Source organism: Leopardus geoffroyi, chromosome C2, assembly GCF_018350155.1.
Source record: "Leopardus geoffroyi isolate Oge1 chromosome C2, O.geoffroyi_Oge1_pat1.0, whole genome shotgun sequence".
NCBI classification, from domain to species: Eukaryota; Metazoa; Chordata; class Mammalia; order Carnivora; family Felidae; genus Leopardus; species Leopardus geoffroyi.
The window spans coordinates 34,311,195-34,331,895 of record NC_059333.1 but is presented as its reverse complement, the minus strand read 5'-3'; positions in this window follow the sequence as shown (position 1 = coordinate 34,331,895).

The window sequence follows — 20,701 nt, the reverse complement described above, 5'->3', positions numbered from 1 at the left end:
CAGTGGTTAAATTGATTGATAAACTATAAGGATAGAATGGAATGTTATTTAAGGAATTTAATGTATACAGTATCACTTATTTTATTCACAGGTTTCCAAATCCCAGCTAATCTTCAATTAAAATTTGTTCTATCTGTACTCTATAGATACTCTACATTTATTATGTATTTGAATGCTAATAGCAAGTAGTTTTATTTCTTGATAAAAGAAGCTTATAAGGCTTATTCTTGTCTGTTTCCATGAAATTGCTTACCCAGTTGTTTCTCATCACAATTCAGGGCCAATCTTTCTTTCAGAGAAGAATCCTAGGGACTCTTTTCTATGCACAAAGGTAGTTACTCAGATAAACAAAGAGTAACAGCTTCAATTTCAAGGTTCAGTTTCAGTAATAGCTTCAGATATAGACTAATGGAATATTTATAGAACTGCAATAAATAAAAATATAGAACTGTAATAATAAAAATAATAACTGTGTAACTGTACTCAATATAGTGAGTGAAGAGAATGGGGTTAGATGACTTTAGAGAGGTAGGCAGAGACCCGTTGTAAAAAGCTGTTAAGCCCACTAGGCATTTTTTAAACATCTCATACTAAGGAAAATAGAGACCTATCAGACAATTTTAAGCAAGAGAGTGAGTTTGTGCAGAGAATGGTTTGGCAGAAAGTAGCAGTGGAAATAAGAATGATAGATAGGAAGGTATTTTATTTGTACTTGAATGAGACCATGACTAGAATTGTGGTAGTGGAGACGGAGAGAATGAAAGGACTTAACAAATTTTTTTTTGGATTAGAATCAAGAAGCTTTATTAACAGATTGAATGAGAGAAATAAGGGAGGAGGAGATGTCAAACAAAATTAATTTTCTGGCTGGAGAATTTGAGTGGACAGAGGTGCTAGTACATGAGATGGGGGACATCGGAGGTAAAATAGGTTTGAAGAGTGGGCAGGGATCATGATGTGAATTTTGAAAATTTGTTTGCAAATCTATGAGAGAGTTAGGTGTAACTGTCAAGTTAGTTTAGAGGAGAGGTTTCGGCAGAATATTTACGTTGATAGATTGGCAGACTGATAATAATGCAACTTATCGGACATAAATAAGTTCGTCTAGTAAGATGTACAGAGATGGTGAAAAGAAGATATTCCAGGACTGACTTTTGAGGACCTCCAACATTTACAGGTCAAACAGTCCCGAAAGAATCAGTGAAGTATACTGAAAAGCTCCTGGAAGTAAAATCTATCAATAAACTGAGAGAAAGTTGTAGAGTTTAGTTTTTGTCAGTGTCTGAAGTGAAACTATCTGAATGCATACCCTGGGTTTCACATTAATGGGGTTCAGGTTTGATGTAAAGCTAGTCATGTAACCTCTTTGTTCTAGTTTCTCACTGATAAACAGTGATGCCATAATGCCCACTTCACAAGGGTCACTGGCAGGCCTAAAAGAAATATATTATGTTAATTGTTATATGTTCAGTAACCTTAATATATAGAATAAACTGAGCATATGATAAGACCTCAATAAATGTTGAAGTTACTGTTATTATTACTGAAAATTGTTCACCGGTGTTCATTGGTGACTTCAGCTAGAAAGAACATAGTGAAATTTGGGGGGCAGAATTAATGCTTGAAAAATGAATGAGAATGAGAAATGAAAAAGAATGTACAGTCAGTTATTTCAGGAAGTTTTATGTTGAGTATAGAGAACTAAGACAGTAAGTGGAAGGAGGTGTGACTAAAGAAAATGTTATTGAAATATGGGATAAAGTAGAGGATATTAGAAGCCTAAAAGGGATGTTCCAGAAAATATAAAATGAGGGTAACAACACAGCAAACTTCTTGGAAAGATAGAGGGGTCCTCCGTGCATATGGAGACATGTATTTTGATAAAAGGTGAGGTAACTCCTCTATCCTAAGACTAGGGAAGAAAAAGAGAATGGGGTCAGATGAAAATAAAATGTTCAGATTTGAGGACAAAAAGATAACATGGTGATTTTTTTTCTGTTTGATAACATCTATTTGTATCATCATTTAACAGTTTTCATTGAATGTCTACCATATATCATGTATTGTATTAAATACTGAGATATAGGAATGCACAAAATGAACTAGAAAATTTTTTCTTCAATTATAGAATATATATTAGAAGGTGGAGAGACATAAAAAACTCCAAATAAATAAGTAAAATATGTAGTATTTTGGGGGATAAAGGCTATGGGAAGAAATAAAGCTGGGAACAGGGAGAGAGAATTCTAGTTTTTGAACCTTTGAATAGGATCATCATAAAAAAAAAAAAAAAAGGTGAAAAGTTCTCACAGAGAAGTTGAGATCTGAAGGAGGTAAAGCATGATGTAGATATCTGGGGAATGGACATTCCAGACTGAGGGAAGGGAAAATACAAAGTGTCTTATGTCGAATGTGCCTAGAGCGTATAAGAGGAATCTGTGGTTCCAGCATAGGGAGTAGCTTTTGTTCCAACTGACATAGGAAGACATTAGAAGCATTTGTACAGAAGAACAACATCATTTTAATTATATTTAACAGAAACCCTCTGGCTGCTATATTAAAAGTAGAATGAAGTAGGCAGGCATGGAATTAATAGGCACTAAGAAGAAAAGTAGAAGGGATTTTTGACTAGAGGTACAAATGAACTAAATGATTAAAATAATCCAAGTTTGATCCAGGGTGGTAGTAGTGAATTTAATGAGATATATGATTCTGGATATATTTTGAGAGTATATGTAATGAGATTCTGGATATATTTTGAAGGTAGAACCTATAATATTTACCAACTAATGGAGTGTGAGTTGTGAGAAAAAATAAGAGACAAAAATGACTCTAAAATTTTAGAATGAACATCTGAAAGAATGGAGATTTCATTAGTGAGATAAAGGTTTGGGGGGTACAGGTCAAGAGAGAATGTGAAGATTGTATGTATTCTCTTCTCAAGTATGAGATATTTATTAGTTATTCAGGTGAAGACAAGAATGGCCATATTTAAATATAGGTTTAGAGGACATTTATAGGCAGAAAACAGAAATTTATAAAGTAGCATATTAACGGTGCTTAGAGTTGTAAGATTGGATGAGATCACTGAGGAAGTGAGGGCAGACGAAAAGAAGATTTAGGACACTTCAAGTTTTTGGGGTCAGGGAAATGAGCACCAACCAATAAAGCAGACTGAGAAGGAACAGTGATTTTTTTTTAAATAAACGGAAGAAACCAGCTAAGCATAGTGCCCTTGAAACCAAATGAAGAGGTGATGGATAATGTCAAGCGTTGCTCATAGTTAAGATGCTAACTGAGAACTGATTCTTGGACTTAACAAAGTAAAAGTAATTGGTAAAAACTTGAATGACTTGAGTTCAGGAAAGAATGAGATTGAGGGAATTGAGGAAAATTGTCTGAAGAATTTAACTAAAAAAAAAGATAAAGTGGAGAGGAATTGGGGTCACCCTATTTATGCTAATGGAAACATCCAGTACAGAGCGGTTGATGATTGATGATGACAAGAAGGGGGATAGGGGCCAGTGCACAGATTACTTATGAAATATGAGGCAAGGTTTTCTGTGGAGGTGGACAGGGAACTCGGCAAGTCTGAACATGAGCTCATGGAATATATGCTACAGAGAATGTGAAAAATATTTCCGGGGAAACATCATAAACAAACAAACAAAAACAAAAACACAACTGGACAATGTTGAAAGTCTAGATGAGGTTAGAGATCATGAATTATGATCCCAACGCCACTAGTTATGTGAATCTTCTCCCGTGATGTTTAACTTTTGGTGTACAATTATGAGGAAGACAAATTGTTGGGTTAATTGAAGGCTGTTGTTATTATTATTATTATTATTATTATTATTATTATTATTTGTAATAAGAAGGAAAGAGGGTGTAGGAAAACTGAGGATGTTTATTAGGTAGTGATTGTAATGATATATCATGATATCTTAGCTGGATATGAAGAAAAGTCAAGATAGAAATGAGATGATGGTAGGTGGACATAGAAGGCTCATTGTAGTATATGATTATAGTTAAACATTATTGCAGTGAAACTTGAGAAAGTGAGCAAACAGGCCAGACAGTTTTTGTGGGAAACTAGGATTAGTGAATTAATGGCTCCAGAGGGGGAACAAGTGAGGATTGCAGAGTTCAAGGGGTAATTGTGAGACCAAGTGCAGGAAAAGGTGACTGGAGATGAATAACACAAGGAATTTAGAAGCCAAGATAATCATGGCATTTTCAGAATTATGGCAGCATCAAGGATGGAGATGGAGGCTATTATCTTGGTGATGAAGTTTTCAGTACAGAAGAAGAAAACATGGGTTCACAATATAATGGCGGTGAGGGAGAGAAGAAGTAGTGATGCAAGAGCTGAATTTCCAAAGACAAAAATGGTTATTGTAGGTCAAACAAAACTCAGTGGGAGGAATGTCCCAAGTATATTTAGACCTGTGGTTACCTCATTTCATGGCCAGGTAGTGTTGTCTGCTACAATGGATGTACTTGATGTTTCTCAGTATTGATTGCATATTGAATCATCTGGGTGTTTTATTTTGTTGTGTTATGTTATGTTATGTTATGTTATGTTATGTTATGTTACATTGCTTTATTTATTTTATTGAAGCATAGTTGACACACAATGTTACATTGGTTTCAGGTGTACAACATAGTGATTCTGGAAGTCTATATGTTATGCTGGGCTCCGCACAAGTGTAGCTAGTAGCTACTGTCTGTAAACATGTGATGCTATTATAATACCACTGACTATATTCTCTGACCTTTAATTTCATGATTTATTCATTCCATAACTGGAAGCCTGTATCTCCCACTATCCCATTTCACCCATCTTCCCATCCCTGCCTCTCCAGCAACCATCAATTTGTTCTCTGTTAATAAGTTTATTTCTGCCTTTTTTTTGCTTCTTTGTTTTCCTTTTTAGATTCCATATATGAGTACAATCATGTAGTATTTGTCTTTCTCTGTCTGACTTATTTCATTTAGCATAATACCCTCTAGGTCCATCCATGTTGTTGCAAATGGCAATATCTCATTCTTTTTTATGGCTGACCCATATTGTATTGTGTGTGTCTATAGATACACCACATCTTTCTCCATTCATCTGTTGATGGACACTTGGATTGTAGGTAAGTCTAAGCCAGGTCTCATTACCAAAAAATCTGATTTAATTGGTGTGAGGTAGGGCTCAGGGTAGGTGATTCTAATATCCAGCTAGTGGGAAACTCCCTTTGTGCTTCATGCCACCATGCACTGCTCCATTTTCTCCTTCAGAACTCTGTGTTCTTCTGGTTAGAAATGTCAGCTGAGGCCATAAGTACAGTGGGTTAGAGATCAGATAGGGTTAGAGATCAGATAGGGTTAGAGATCAGATAGGGCAATCCTCCTGGATTGCCTTTCCCATCATTTCTCATGTGTGATCCCTTACCCTATTTCCTGGAAGTTCTCTCTCTTTTTCCCCAGGAGATTTCCAAAGTGATTTATTGACATCACCACAGATTGTCACGATTATGGTTTTCCACTTCATATTTCCTTTTTAGTGTTCACATAAATCAACAATGAAAACATATACTGAGGATATTAGATTCATCTTTGATTCTCCAAAAACCCCTAGCACAGTATTTTCACATATAAAGTACTTATTAAATATTTGCTGAATGAGTAAATATATAGATTAATATAATAAGTTGCATGTGATTGTTATAAGTAGTTGGCTTTTGGGATGAAACTTTGTGTGTTACTAAATTGCATTAAAATCTAACCACCTGTTTGGTTGATTTTCAGCTATGTGGAACAAATCTGTAGTCAATAAATGCTTAAGTTATCTAATTTATAACTGCAATACATTTTAGAGATGTTTATTAGATGGGTGTGATTAAAAAATATATTTTAACTGATGAAGTATCAAGTTACAAAAAAAAACCTGATGGGCCTAAAAACAGTCCTACCTGTGAAATTAAACATTTAAATTTGAGTTCAATGGTCAAAATTAGTTCACTTCCAGTTTTCTAAGTTAAGAATTCTGAGATAAAAGTAAAATTTTGGGTTGTCAGAACTTTGGTCTTTGATGTGCTAAGCTACAATCATTTGTGCAGGCTCTTAGGATAATACCAGCAATAGAAAACTGATATTTTGCTTCTTTAATAGTAACTCCTTTGTCAGTTTCTAATTAAATTTAAAGGGATTTAAAACGTCTTAATTCCAATCAGAGATTTTATATTTAGCTTTACCTTTGAGCCCAGATAACTACCTCCTCTGTATGTGGACAAGGCCAATATGAGAACGGTCCTGTCAGGAAAGTATTAAAGATGAAACTAAATTTCCTAGCTTTTTCTTTTTAATTCTGTTTTCAAAACTGCTTAGAGGCCCTTCAGAAACACTGCTGTTTACAAGATTACCAAATTGTTGGAAAATACTGAAACATTAAAATGTTGAACTGCTATAGTGCCTCATAAACACATTCATAAAGAAAGGCAGAGCCAATTAAAAAAATAAATTCCTCATGTACTGTAAGATAAATTGCTGCAAGCCAACCAGTAAAAATAATAGAGCTGTCAAAACAATATAATTTCTGTGCACAAACCAAAGCATATCCAATATAATAATAGAATGAAGATTTCCTGAATAAATACCTAGTCAGGAATGAACTGCCAAGGAAAATACATTTATTTAGAGCTCACTTAGTTCATCGAAACAAATGTCTGCTTCTAAGTTTGCAATATTTGACAGGAGGAAGATTATGGCTCAGTCATGGCCTCCAATAACTTAAAATATTAGAGGCTTTAGACCTTGCTCAGTTAAATGAGTTACCCAAATGTTCACCTTTCACAGATTGATAATCTGGATATAGACTGGGACACTTCCCTATCTGTGAACTGATGAATGATCAAGGCATTTAACTTGATAGATCAGGGTCTTTTGCTAAATAAATTAAAGTAAATAGAAGTAACTGAGCAAGCTGTTGGATGGTCTAATGGGTATTTGTCAAATTAATCTCAGTCAATGGTTGTGAAAAGATGTGTTCTAATTCCATCCTGTTCATTAGGGGACAAAGTCTATTCTTGAATTCTGAATGGTCACAGAGCCTTCACTTAGATAAGTGAATTATATAAGAGCACACAAAAGCAGAATTCTACATAGAAATGCCTTTTACCCACACAGAACTGTAAATATGTGCTCGAATAATACATAACAATATCTATAATAGGAAATCAGTTGTGGAGGCACAATAACAAAATAACAAAATAACAAAATCATTCATGTAGATCCTTTGATTTATGAGGCAAAGGGGCACAGCGCACTTCATTGAGGTTGAGGTGGACACCAGGTAAGGATTTTTGGGAAGTCTTTTTGAAGCTTACAGAAACTGTTCACCAGAGATAACATCTTAATTTGAAATCGGCAGGAATATGTAGGAGAATTACAATTATTTAGAAAAGAGATTATAAAATCAATTGTGTCAAGGATTATTTCTGGAACACAGGAAACTTCAGATATACTCAGTGATTTAGCAGTGAGAAAAGAATATTCATAGAAAGAATAGGGTTTCTTCTGGAAGCCCAAATATAAATAAGCAAACAGGATGCGTAGAAGTTATTATTTGGGACAATTTAGTATGAACAAGCTGATTCAAGGTAGTTACCTTACCACTACTTCCTATGATTTTTAAAATGTGAGAAAATGCTTATCCATTGCAGCCAAACTTCACTTGTGTTCTTTGTAAGATGTCTTTAACTCACTGATATTATCTCACTTTTCCATGATCTTATATGATCAAGTAACTACTTCCAGTGCTTTCTTCTTATTGCTTACAACCAAAGCTAATTCCTGAAACTCATGCAATTGTAAATATCATGACTCTGCTTTGTGTTACAAAGGGTCTTTATTAGTGTTGAAAAACAAACGGAGACATATTAAATGTTTTTAGAGTTTATTTGAGTTAGCTGATAGTAAGGAGCTCCGAGGATCTGTACAAAACGAGACCTTTATAGGCAGAAGGGAGCAAGACAAGGAATTTATACTAGGTCAAAATGTGGATTGGATTTTGCAATGTTACTTTTGTTTAGAGGAATGGCAGGAGTCTATCACGCAGACTACCTAATTAGTGCTGGTCAGGTGATTCCTGATCCACTAGTTTAGGATTCCATTCTGGGAGAGCTGAAACCAAATTAACAAAGTTAAATCTAAGGTTGGTGATATGGGGCTTAGCATAAGCAACCCCATTTTTTGCCTGCTGTCTTTTTTTTTTTTTTTTTGTAAGTAGTTCCCACATTTTGATAAGACTTAGCCTAACTGAGGAACATAATCAGAAATATAAGGCATTCGCATTACTATCAGCTACAATTCTGGAGTTCTTTCAGTTTTTGCTCAATCTCTGTGTGGTATTCGTAGGGCACTACACTGGGGTCACATTCTTTAAGTTGATCTTTTATCCTTTGCCTATGTTTTGTTTTTAGAAAGGTCATTTGTTTGGTGGTTAGTGGGTATGAATATGCACCTAAAGCTTTTGGAAGATGATAAGGTACCAGGACTGTGGTGTACTGTGATAAGTATGATAATTCCCATTGTCTGTATACACATTGGAGCCCAAACAAATCAGAATCAAATAAATCCCTGTTGAAGGAGCCACTTTCTTTCTTTTTTTAAAGTTTTTATTTTATTTATTTTGTTTTATTTGTTTTATTTTTTTAATATGAAATTTATTGACAAATTGGTTTCCATAGAATACCCAGTGCTCATCCCAATAGGTGCCCTCCTCAATGCCCATCACCCACCCTCCCCTCCATTCCACCCCCCATCAACCTTCAGTTTATTCTCAGTTTTTAAGAGTCTCTTCTGGTTTGGCTCCCTCCCTCTCTAACTTTTTTGTTTTTCCTTCCCCTCCCCCATGGTACTCTGTTAAGTTTCTCAGGATCCACTTAAGAGTGAAAACAAATGGTATCTGTCTTTCTCTGTATGCTCTCTTATGGAGAGCATAACACTCTCTAGCATAGGGGCACTTGTACCCCAGTGTTTATAGCAGCACTTTCAACAATAGCCAAATTATGGAAAGAGCCTAAATGTCCATCAACTGATGAATGGATAAAGAAATTGTGGTTTATATACACAATGGAATACTCCTTAGCAATGAGAAAGAATGAAATATGGCCTTTTGTAGGAGCCACTTTCTTAAGCCAGTTGGCTTGTTCAGTGATCTTCTGTAGCTGAGTTTCACCTTCCCCTGAAGTATTGTTCCAAATATAGCCAGTGATGTTGGCTACAGAAAAATACCTATTTGCTTAGCTAAAAGATAATTGAAGATTATCCTATTATCAAGAACAACTTTGACCAGAGAGTCTAGGGTTGTATATGTGTATGTATACATTCTTAATCCATTCATCATTTGATGGACATTTAGGCTCTTTATTGTTGATAGTGCTGCTATAAACATTGGGGTATATGTGCCCCTTCAAATCAGTATTTTTGTATCCTTTAGATACATTCCTAGTAGTGCAGTTGCTGGGTCATAGGGTAATTCTATTTTTAATTTTTTGAGGAATCTCCATACTGTTTTCAGAGTCGCTTCATCGTTTGCATTCCCATTAACAGTGTAATAGGGTTCTCCTTTCTCCACATCCTCACCGACCTCTGTTGCTTTCTGAGTTGTTAATTTTAGCTGTTCTGACCAGTGTGAGGTGATATCGCATTGTGGTTTTGATTTGTATTTCCCTGATGAAGAGCGATGTTGAGCATCTTTTCATGTGTCTGTTTGCCATCTGGATGTCTTCTTTGGAAACGTGTCTATTCATGTCTTCTGCCCATTTCTTCACTGGATTACTTTTTGGGTGTTGAGTTTGGTAAATTCTTTATGATTTTTGATACCCTTTATCTGATATGTCACTTTCAAATATCTTCTCCCATTCTGTTGGTTGCCTTTTAGTTTTATTGATTGTTTCCTTTACTATGGAGAGTTTTTATCTTGATGAGGCCCCTATAGTCCATTTTTGCTTTTATTTCCCCTCCCTCTGGGGACATGTCAAGCAAGAAGTTTCTGTGGCTGAGGTCAAAGTTGTTGCTGCCTATTTTCTTCTGTAGGATTTTGAATGTTTCCTGTCTCACTTTTAAATCTTTCATCTGTTTTGAATTTATTTTCGTGTATGGTGTAAGAAAGTGTTCCAGTTTCATTCTTTTGCATGTTGTTGTCCAGTTCTCCCAGTACCATTTGCTAAAGAGACTGTCTTTTTTTCTATTGGATACTGTCTCCTGCTTTGTTAAAGAGTAGCTAGCTATATATTTGTGATTCCTTTTCTTGGTTCTCTATTCTGTTAAGGAAGGAAATTTTTTTTAATGTTTATTTTTTTATTGAGAGAGAGAGAGAAGGATAGATAGCAGGGAAGGAGCAGAGAGAGAGGGAGAGAGAGAAATACCAAGCAGGCTCTGCACTGTTAGTGCAGAGCCTGACACAGGGCTTGAACTCACCAACTGTGAGGTCATGACGTGAGCCAAAATCAAGAGTTAGACACTTAACTGACTGAGCCCCTAAGGAAGTAAATTTTGAATTATCAATACCTCCTGGTAATTCCCATTTGAGTGTATGGCTTGGAAGTAAAAAGGTGAGACATAGAGGCCAGTAAAATTTAAGGATCTGTTAACCTACCCAGATGGTTTCATTTTAGTTATCTTAGCTTGTGTCCCTTTGTTTGTACAGAGCCTGGATGCATGCTTCTCTGGATTTGGGGTTGTTAGCCAAAGACAGGGAAATTGACCTTCAAGTTAGGGACTCTAACACAATATAGAACAGAGTTAGTTTATTCCAGAAAAAAATGAAATGTTACTAACATAGCAAATTTAACAGTTATTAGGAGGTTGGATTAGTTACTTTGCAATGGCCTGAGATATGTGAATGATAGCATTATTTTTCCATGACACAGCTAGGCAAAATGGTGAACAGAATAATCATAAAGACTTTACTGGTGTAAGAATTAGGAAAAGGATGGTCAGAGAGGGAAGGAGGAATGGGAAGAAATGTTCTTGATCTGACATCTTGGGAAGAAGCTGTCTACCTTTATAATGGCTGCTTCTTTTCCGAGTCAATTTGATTTTGAGGTCTCCAGCATTTACCAGATATCAGGTGGAGCCTTCTTTAGTTGTAAAATATGCAGCACTGTCATTGGTCAAGAGTACTTGGTAGGGTCCTTTCCATGAATCTCACTTTTTTAAAGCATTAGGATAAAATAAGTCTGTAAATGACAGATGGGTTTAAAATGTTCATAGTTAACGATGTGATGAGAGTTGATTATGATGGAATTGACAAAGAAATTGGATTATTTCTGTGACATAGAATATTTTAAGAATAATAGCTGGCATTATGACTGATAACTTTGTACCAGGATATATTAGATTGTTAGGGATTTTTATACAATATCTAGGACATTTATATTAATAACATACATTCATAAAATATATCCTAAGAAGGTTTATCACTTATTTGACAATGGTCCCCATGTAATTTAACATATCAAATAAACCTAATTAGTTTAACATGTCTCTTTTACAAGGTGAAAGACAATTTTTTTGAAATTTTTTTAGGAGCCTTCTGGGAAATCTCAGAGTTACTTTGAGGTCAAAAAGACTCCAATTAGAATTTGATTTTGGGAAGTTACCACCATGTCAAAAGTTCTAAACATTTGACTAAATAAGATCACATATCATTATGAAATAATACTTAATTATGTATTTAACAAACTGCAATAGAATATTTTAAAAGCAATATAGAAGGTTACATAACTGTGAACAAAACTTAACTATTTTAACATCGAGAAGATTGGGGTTTTCTTAAGTAATCAAAGATCTGACAATGGGAGGCACAGAAAATTCTTTTGGTAAGAAACAAGATCTTTGCTTAACCCAAAAGGTTAACCACACACACACACACACACACACACACACACACACACACACACACCTTTCACAATCTCTAATCAAAAGCATACCAATAGTCCAAGAACTGTACTTTTAACAGACAGAAATCCAATTCTAATTTTTTACCAGTGTTCTTTTGATATTAAAATTCATTCTTTAAAAATTTGAATAAATTAGTTCCAGTTTTAGCTTAATCACACATAAAATTTCATTTCAAAGATTCCTTTTCCACAAATCTTCTACAACTATTTTATATCCATTAAGATTTTGTGATGCTTTTGTTTTTTTCTCATTCCGGAACAACTTAGTCATTTTACTTTCTTTCCTACTTTTCACACACAGTTGTTTCCTTTCACTCTTAATACTTTTTAAAATTTATTTATTTATTTTGACAGACACAGAGAGAGAGAGAGATCAGGGGAGGGGAAGAGAGAGGGGGAGAGAATCCCAAGCAGGCTCTGTGCTATCATCATGGAGCCCAATGCAGGGCTCCATCTTAGGAACTGTGAGATGGTGACCTGAGCCAAAATTAAGAGTTGGAAGCTTAACTGACAGAGCCACCCAGGTGCCCCTCACTGATTATTTTTAATAGTTTTAATTGTGTATGTTAATTGGAATTGTTTTAATTTTGTTTGAGAAAGAGAGAGAGAGTGAGCAGGGGTGGGGCAGAGAGAGAGGGAGAGAGAGAATCTTAAGTAAGCTACACACTCAGCTTGGAGCTCAATGTGGGGCTTGATCCCATAACCCTGGGATCATGACTTCAGCTAAAATCAAGAGCCACCCAAGTGCCACAACAATATTTAGCTTTTAGAATATTTTATTCGTAATGAAAAAAGAAGAAGTAATCAATTGTGGATTGTCTGCTATATCAGCATACTGTAGATTGACAACTTTATAAATACATTTCATAATTTCTAGAAGTACATTCTTTCTCACAGTAAATTTTTCAATGTGACATAAGACATGTTTATTAATAGTACCAGGTATCTTTAGTTCATTTGTAATAAGAAGATAAATTGATAAATTTGTGTTCAGTAATTAATATTTCAGTATTTTGTCTGATTTGGAAATGATCTAGGTATTCAGTGAATATCCATCATTTAACTTCTCTCAGTTTAACCTTAGGCTTTCAAGCAATTAAGTGTTTGTGGACTATACAGGTGGTTTTATTCTAGTTATCTTTCTTTGCCCTGTGTCCCTTTGTACTAAGCTTGGATGCAAGACCCTATGGGTTTGGAGTTGTTAGCCAGAGGCAGGGGAATGGACCCTCAGATTTAGGGAGCCTGACACAATAGAGAAGGCATTGAGTTTATTTCAAAAAAATATTTTGTTTTTTTGTATTTTATTTTATTTTTTAAATTTATATCCAAATTAGTTACCATATAGTGCAACAACAATTTCAGGAGTAGATTCCTTAATGCCTCTTACCCAGTTAGCTCATCCCCCCTCCCACAACCCCTCTGGTAACCCTCTGTTTGTTCTCCATATTTAAGAGTCTCTTATGTTTTGCCCCCCTCCCTGTTGTTATATTATTTTTGCTTCCCTTCCCTTATGTTCATCTGTTCTGTGTATTAAAGTCATCATATGAGTGAAGTCATGTGATTTTTGTCTTTCTCTGACTAATTTTACTTAGCATAATACCTTCTAGTTCCATCCACGTAGTTGCAAAAAGACATGATTTCATTCCTTTTGATTGCCAAGTAATACTCCATTGTATATATATATACCACATCTTCTTTATCCATTCATCCATCGATGGACATTTGGTCTCTTTCCATACTTTGGCTATTGTTGATAGTGCTGCTATAAACATTGGGATGCATGTATCCCTTCGAAACAGCACACTTTTATCCCTTGGATAAATAACTAGTAGTGCAATTGCTGGGTTGTAGGGTAGTTCTATTTTTAGTTTTTTGAGGAACCTCCATACTGTTTTCCAGAGTGGCTGCACCAGCTTGCATTGCCACCAACAAGGCAAAAGAGATCCTCTTTCTCTGCATCCTCCCCAACATCTGTTGTTGCCTGAGTTGTTAATATAAGTCATTCCGAAAGGTGTGAGGTGGTATATCATTGTGGTTTTGATTGGTATTTCCCTGATGATGAGTGATGTTGAGCATTTTTTCATGTGTCAGTTGGCCATCTGGATGTCTTCTTTAGAGAAGTGTTTATTCATGTCTTTTGCCCATTTCTTCACTGGATTATTTGTTTTTTGGGTGTTAAGTTTGATAAGTTATTTATAGATTTTGTATACTTTAACCCTTTATCTGATATGTCGTTTGCAAATATCTTCTATTCTGTCGATTGCCTTTTAGTTTTGCTGATGGTTTCCTTCACTGTGCAGAAGCTTTTTATTTCGATGACCCAGTAGTTCATTTTTGCTTTTGTTTCCCTTGCTTCCAGAGACGTGTTGAGTAAAAAGTTGCTGTGGGCAAGATCAAAGGGGTTTTGCCTGCTTTCTCCTCAAGGATTTTGATGGCTTCCTGTCTTACATTTAGGTCTTTCATCCATTTTGAGTTTATTTTTGTGTATGGTGTAAGAAAATGGTCCAGGTTCATTTTTCTGCACATCACTGTCCAGTTTTCCCAGCACCACTTGCCGAAGAGACTGTCTTTAATCCATTGGATATTCTTTCCTGCTTTGTCAAAGATTAGTTGGCCATATGTTTATGGGTCCATTTCTGGGTTCTCTATTCTGTTCCATGATCTGAGTGTCTGTTTTTGTGCCATGGAATTATTTTTAAGTAGAAATGTCATAAGGTATAATTAATGTTGAAAAGTTTGTGAACTTTTATCTTACTTACATCGATTTAATTTACTTGTTCTCTAACAATTATGTTTAGATTACTTATGGACATTTCATGAGATGTTAAACAGTCAACTATCATCTAATTTTTTTTTTTTCTGGAAAATTCTATAACACAAATAATGTGAACTTATTTGACCTTTAGTAAACCTAGAATTAAAAGAGCATATTTAATGCTGATAACCCTAAAGACACGCCTATTTTAATTAAATTAACAGATTTAGATTAGCTTTTATTTACTGAACAGTATCCTAGATCATATGAACTTGAAATATTTTGGTTATTTTCCATATTTCTAAGTGTATACTTGATTTAAAGACACCTCTTTGTCTTTAAGGCAATTAAATAGAGTTCTTCACAAAATAATTTTGGCAATACCATCCAGAGGTAGAACAAAATCACACATCTATAACATACATATACAGAGGTACGTAAGCATAGAGATAAATACAAACAGAGATCTGAGTTTTTGTTTAAAAATTTTAGCCATGGGAAAGATACAATGATGCAAAACTCACTAGCTTATAAAAATGATGGATCCAAATTAAGTTTCTGGCAGATGGGATAAGTTAAGGTTATCTGCCCAGATGGATAAAGAATTTACTAATATTTGTGGAAGACACTTTTACTATTTTTCATAGGCCTAGTTTTCAAACTAGCTTTTTCTTTTTCTTTCTTTTTTTTTTCCTTGTTTTTCCTCCTCTGACAAGAATTGCCTTGTTTTGATGCAGAAAGAATGCAGGTTCAACCAGGAACTTTTATTTTCTAATTCCCTATCTTTTACAGTATCTTCCAAACCATTTGAGACAAATAAAGAAGGTTTGGCAATCGGTAAAAAGGATAGGTGGGCTTTGAATTGGTTTTGGAGTTGCATTTATGTTCTCATGGAGACTTTATTTGTAAGAAAAGTACAGTTGTTCTTAATTCCTCAGAGAATTGGGTTACAAGCTGAATTATATCAAGGCTGACCCATACATCGAACTACATTATCTTCAGTTTACCTCTTTATATCAGGGAGAAGTTCTTCAACTAAGTTGGAAATCAAACAATTTCTATGTTCTAGATTTAGAGCTGTGTGCCTTTGGAATGTTTTAGTAAATCCTTCTACAAAGGCTTCAGAATGCCCCTCCCCCCCAATACATTGTTTCATGTATCCTAGGAAAGCAGACTTTAAAAACGTTTCTATCAGGCACCTAACATCAGATTGCAATTGGGCCAACTCTTTACCATAGAGTTACTTAAATAGATATAGATATAGATATAGATATAGATATAGATATAGATAGCTATATATATATTTAGCTATATCTATAGATATATCTATTATAGCTATATATAGATATATCTTTTTTATATCTTATCCAGTTTCAACTAGGACAAACAGTAAATAATCCTGGCAACATTGAGCAACCCCATGGCTACAAGAGGCATCTTTAAAGAGGATGCAAAAGACACCATCCTCTTAAGATATAGTGTCATTACCAAAGACAACCAAAGGAAGGAGGACTTAGACAATTCCCCTGAGAGCTGGCAATAGTCAGTAGAATCTTAACTGTAAATGGAGTGCAATTCATACATCTTTCCAGCTTTATTTTTGGAGGCCCAACCTGATAGTTGTCAAGCGAAGCAGTCAGGACACAAAATGAAACAAGAAGGTAATAATAACTGACTAGAAGAGAAAGGATCTATAACCGATAGGTACTTGAAAGCAAATTCATGAGTCCCAATTCAAAGATCTGATTATTAGTTTTTTGTTGTTGTTGCTTGTCAATCTGAATTTGGAAAGGAAAGGACAGCATTAAATTTTATGTTCTCCTCTTAGTCAGGCATCACAGACTGATATCTGGGGGAGCTGACTTTGGTAAGCATTCTCATTTGCTGGCTTCTGCTAGCTTTCTTAGGATCCTGTCTACAGTCTGTGGAATTCATGAGATGTCTCAGTCAGTCTCATCCTAGTCGCTGGTTATTATAGATGGGGAAAATAATTTCCCTCTACTCTTTATTTTTCAAGTTTATTTATTTATAGAGAAAGAGAGAGAGAAAGAACAAGCAGAGGAGGCACAGAGAGAGAGGGAGAAAGAGAATCCCAAGCAGGCTCCCTCTGGGCTCTGACAGTGAGATCATGACCTGAGCTGAAATCAAGAGTTGGATGCTTAACTGACTGAGCCACTCAGTCACCTTCCTTCTACCTTTTATGATGGGTACTTGACTGAGACTGTTTTGTTTTTTTTCTCTAACTAAGGTAAATAGATAAGATTACCTAGGTTAAAAATTCTCTACTATGGCCACTGTAATTCAAGATTTGATAAGGTTAGACTTCTTGTTCAGAATAAAATTTTAGTCACTTGAGGCCTCACACTGGACCCAGTTTTGTTTTTTAAGTCACACCCCCTTTGACTCTGTGCCCAGTTATGGTCTCTAAGTAAGAACTATTGGACTCTGGACATAATTCAGTTTCGAAGTTGAACTCCAGCTAGTTTCCAGACCCAGTATGAAAAATGAAATGCTCAAATAAAGTCTGAAAGTACATAACACATAAGCTACAGCTGGAATCTGAGAGGGACTTACCTACTACCTCCAGAGGCACTGAGAAAGCAGTGAGATCAAGGGACTTAATAGGTATCTATGCCTGCTTGTTTGCTGCTTCTGGAGCCTGCCAGGGGTCAGTTTCCCCTTTTGACACTAGAAGTGTTAAAAGGTAAACTGAGACATATAAAATTTTTAAATTTATTTGGGAAAAAATTAATATGAATTGGGCAGCATCTGATCTAGTAGATAGAACAGATCTCTCAGAGTTGCTGTTCAAAATAAAAGACTTATAGGCAGAAGGAAGAGGGAACAAGGAAGTTTATTAATGAAAAAGTGGGTTAGTTATTACAAGATTACTTTCCTTTAGGGGAAAAATCCACCGGGCAGATTACTTAATTTTGCTCAACAGAACATTCCTGGTTGACTGGTTTAAGATTCCATTTCTGGGAGAGCCAAAACTGTAAAGTCTCAGTTTGGTGACACGGCGCTTAGCACAAGTGACTCCATTTTGGATCTGTTATCCTTTGTTTTTGTTTTTGTTGTTTGCTTGTTTTTAACATTAGATAAACCAATCTGTGATAGCTAAGCATCTTCTTACTCACCTAGGCAACATTATTTTTGAAAGTAGGTTAAATTTATCTATTTCTGGAATAGTACTTAATCAATGGCTCTATGAGAGAAATTTCAGATTCAAAGGTCATTTAACAAGGAAGATATCTGGGGTGAAGAAAGAGTCTTAGTATTACATAAATTTGATCTGCTATCAACTATGTCTACTTTGTGTCCTTTTAACATTAATTTGAACTATATAATGAAGTCAGAGGTAGAACTACTGATTCAGGAGAGAGTTGGAATGCTACTCAATTTACCATATTTTCTGCTGCTCAGCATCTACTTCTAATCAGCTGCATGCTGAGCGAGACATTATTATCTCTGAGACTGATAAAGGATAGTCCCATCTCCTGTTGTCTGTTTCCCGTTAAGCTCCTTGTTCATATGCAGACAGCCCATAGAGAAAATACTGAACGACCTACAGGTGTCTGCAGACCAAGCTGATCACTAGAGTGAAACGTCTTAATGGCTGAACCCATTCCATTCTGTGTTTCTAATTGGCTCCAATATGCCTGTTACAGTCTTTTTGCCTATTTTTTTTTCCTAACCTTTTGTGAGTTAATTTGGTTTCGTGGTACTTATAAAGAAAGATTGCATGCACTGTGTTTCAAGTCTAAAGATCACCAAGCATATTAGAGCTCTGCTTCTTTGACTTTCCTAAGAGGGCATCTGGAATAATACTTGTTTTCTGGAAAGGCTGATGTTTGCTGGGCAATCTTACCACTATGAGATGATTATTCTTCAATAATATTCTCTGGCTAATGACAATACATATTTTATCTCTGTGCTTGTGCTGATGGTTCTTTACACTTAATTGCTTAATTTTCTTTCACAGCTCATTAGAAACTGTTTTTCTCCTACTAGTAAGTATTGTTACCCTATTATGCATTCAGCAAATATGTACTGACCACATTCTAACTGCTAAGAACCACCCTACACCCTAGGCTTACAATGATAATAAGCAAATGTAGACTCTGTTCCTATTGTAATGAAGTTTTCATTAGCCCAATTGTTATTTAAAAATGTAAAATTGCCACATTTATATGTGGATAAGGAGAAGTATATATGGACAAATATGTGTGAATTTTAGTAGATTTTACCACATCTGGAGATCAAGCAAGGCCTCACTAAGAAAATGACTATTGTGCCAAGCTCTGAATGCAGAGTAAAAGTTAAATAAGTGGAATGGAGGAGGAAAGGGCATGAGTAAATGCCCTGTTGCAGAATGAAACACGTATTATTTGAAGAATTTACGGAAAGCAAAAGAAGAGCTAAAGGTGGAACGATTAGTAGGAATAAGATCATGAAGAAATGAACTGTAGAAGGATTTGTAAGTCATGTTAAGAATTTTAGTCTTTTCCCTGAATTATAATAATTCAATGAAGCAGTTTGTTATCAGTTTGGGGAACATAAGCAAAAGATTGTTCTGCCTACAGCATGGAGACTAGGAAAAAGTATAAATGCAGGGTGCCCAGTTCAGAATCTATTACCATAGGAGAGAGTAGACATAAAGGTAATTTAGAATAGGCTAGTAAGTGTTGAACTTACTGGAAAGAAGGAGGCATATTCAAGGAATATATACACGTGGGGATCGATTGGATATGGGTGTGAAGGTTTTGATGAGGGAAAGGATGGTGTCAAGAATATTGCCTAGTTTTCTGAGCTGAGAGAACAAAAGACTTTGGAGAATACATCATGAGTTCTGTTTTGGACTCTGTTGAGTTTGAGATAACTTTGAGAAATGTAAGTTGAGATTAAAAAGAAAAAAAAGGTTGTGTGTGTTGGTTTCTAGTAGAAACAAAATGTCTAGACCATTGAAAAGCAAGTGTGAAACATCTGCTCACATGTGGTACTGAAATCTATGTTCTTTTGTATTAGTGATTTACAGATATATACTCATTTAATCTTTGTGATAACTCAATGAAATAAATACCATTTTAATCACCATTTAATTTTTTTAAACTTATTTTATTTCAGAGAGGGAGAAAGAGAATCCAAAGTAGGTTCCATGCTCGGTGTGGAGCCCAACGCCTGCTCAATCCCATGACCCTGCAATCATGACCAAAGCATGAAATCAAGAGTCAGACACTCAACTAAGTCACCCAAACATCCCTATAATCCCCATTTTAAAATAAATAGTAAAACTGAGATAAAAAGAGGTGAAGCTCTTGCCATGATTATAAAGCTCATAAGTGTCAAAGCTAAGATTTGCATCCAGGCAGGTGGGAAAATGCATTCATATTCTTAATCATTCTCTTATGCCACCTGTCATGAATTAGATTGTTTAAGGAGTAAAAATAGATTGATTAAAGAACCTATGATTGAGCTTTGAGGGATTGCAACATTCAAAGGCTAGAAGATGAGTCCAAAAAGGAGTCTAAGAAGAAGCCAGAAAGTTTGGAAGAAAAGCAGGAAGATGTGATGTCTTGAAAATTAGAGTGTTGCAAGATGTAGAGCATATCAAATACTCCCAAGAAATCAGCTCAGATCAGATCTAGGGAGAAAACACAAACTTTGGATTTAGAGTGCTATAGTTTATCAATGACCTTAGTGAGAGTCTCCTTCAGAGCACTAGTTGCTGTGAACCCATTCTGGAGGGAATTGAGGAGTGAGTGAAAAAGTGGAAGAAGAGAGAAGAAACAACTCTTTTTAAAATTTTGACTTTAGCAACAAGACAGCTAGGTTTATAACTGGAGTATGGGGCGGGGGGAGTGCTTGCTTTATTTTGCCTTAATAGAAAGGTTTGGAATATGCTTCCAAAAAGGATCTGGCTGAAAGGGAGAGGTTGAACATGGCTTCCAGGAAATCCCACCCTTCTGCATTTTATTCTTCCTCACCACTC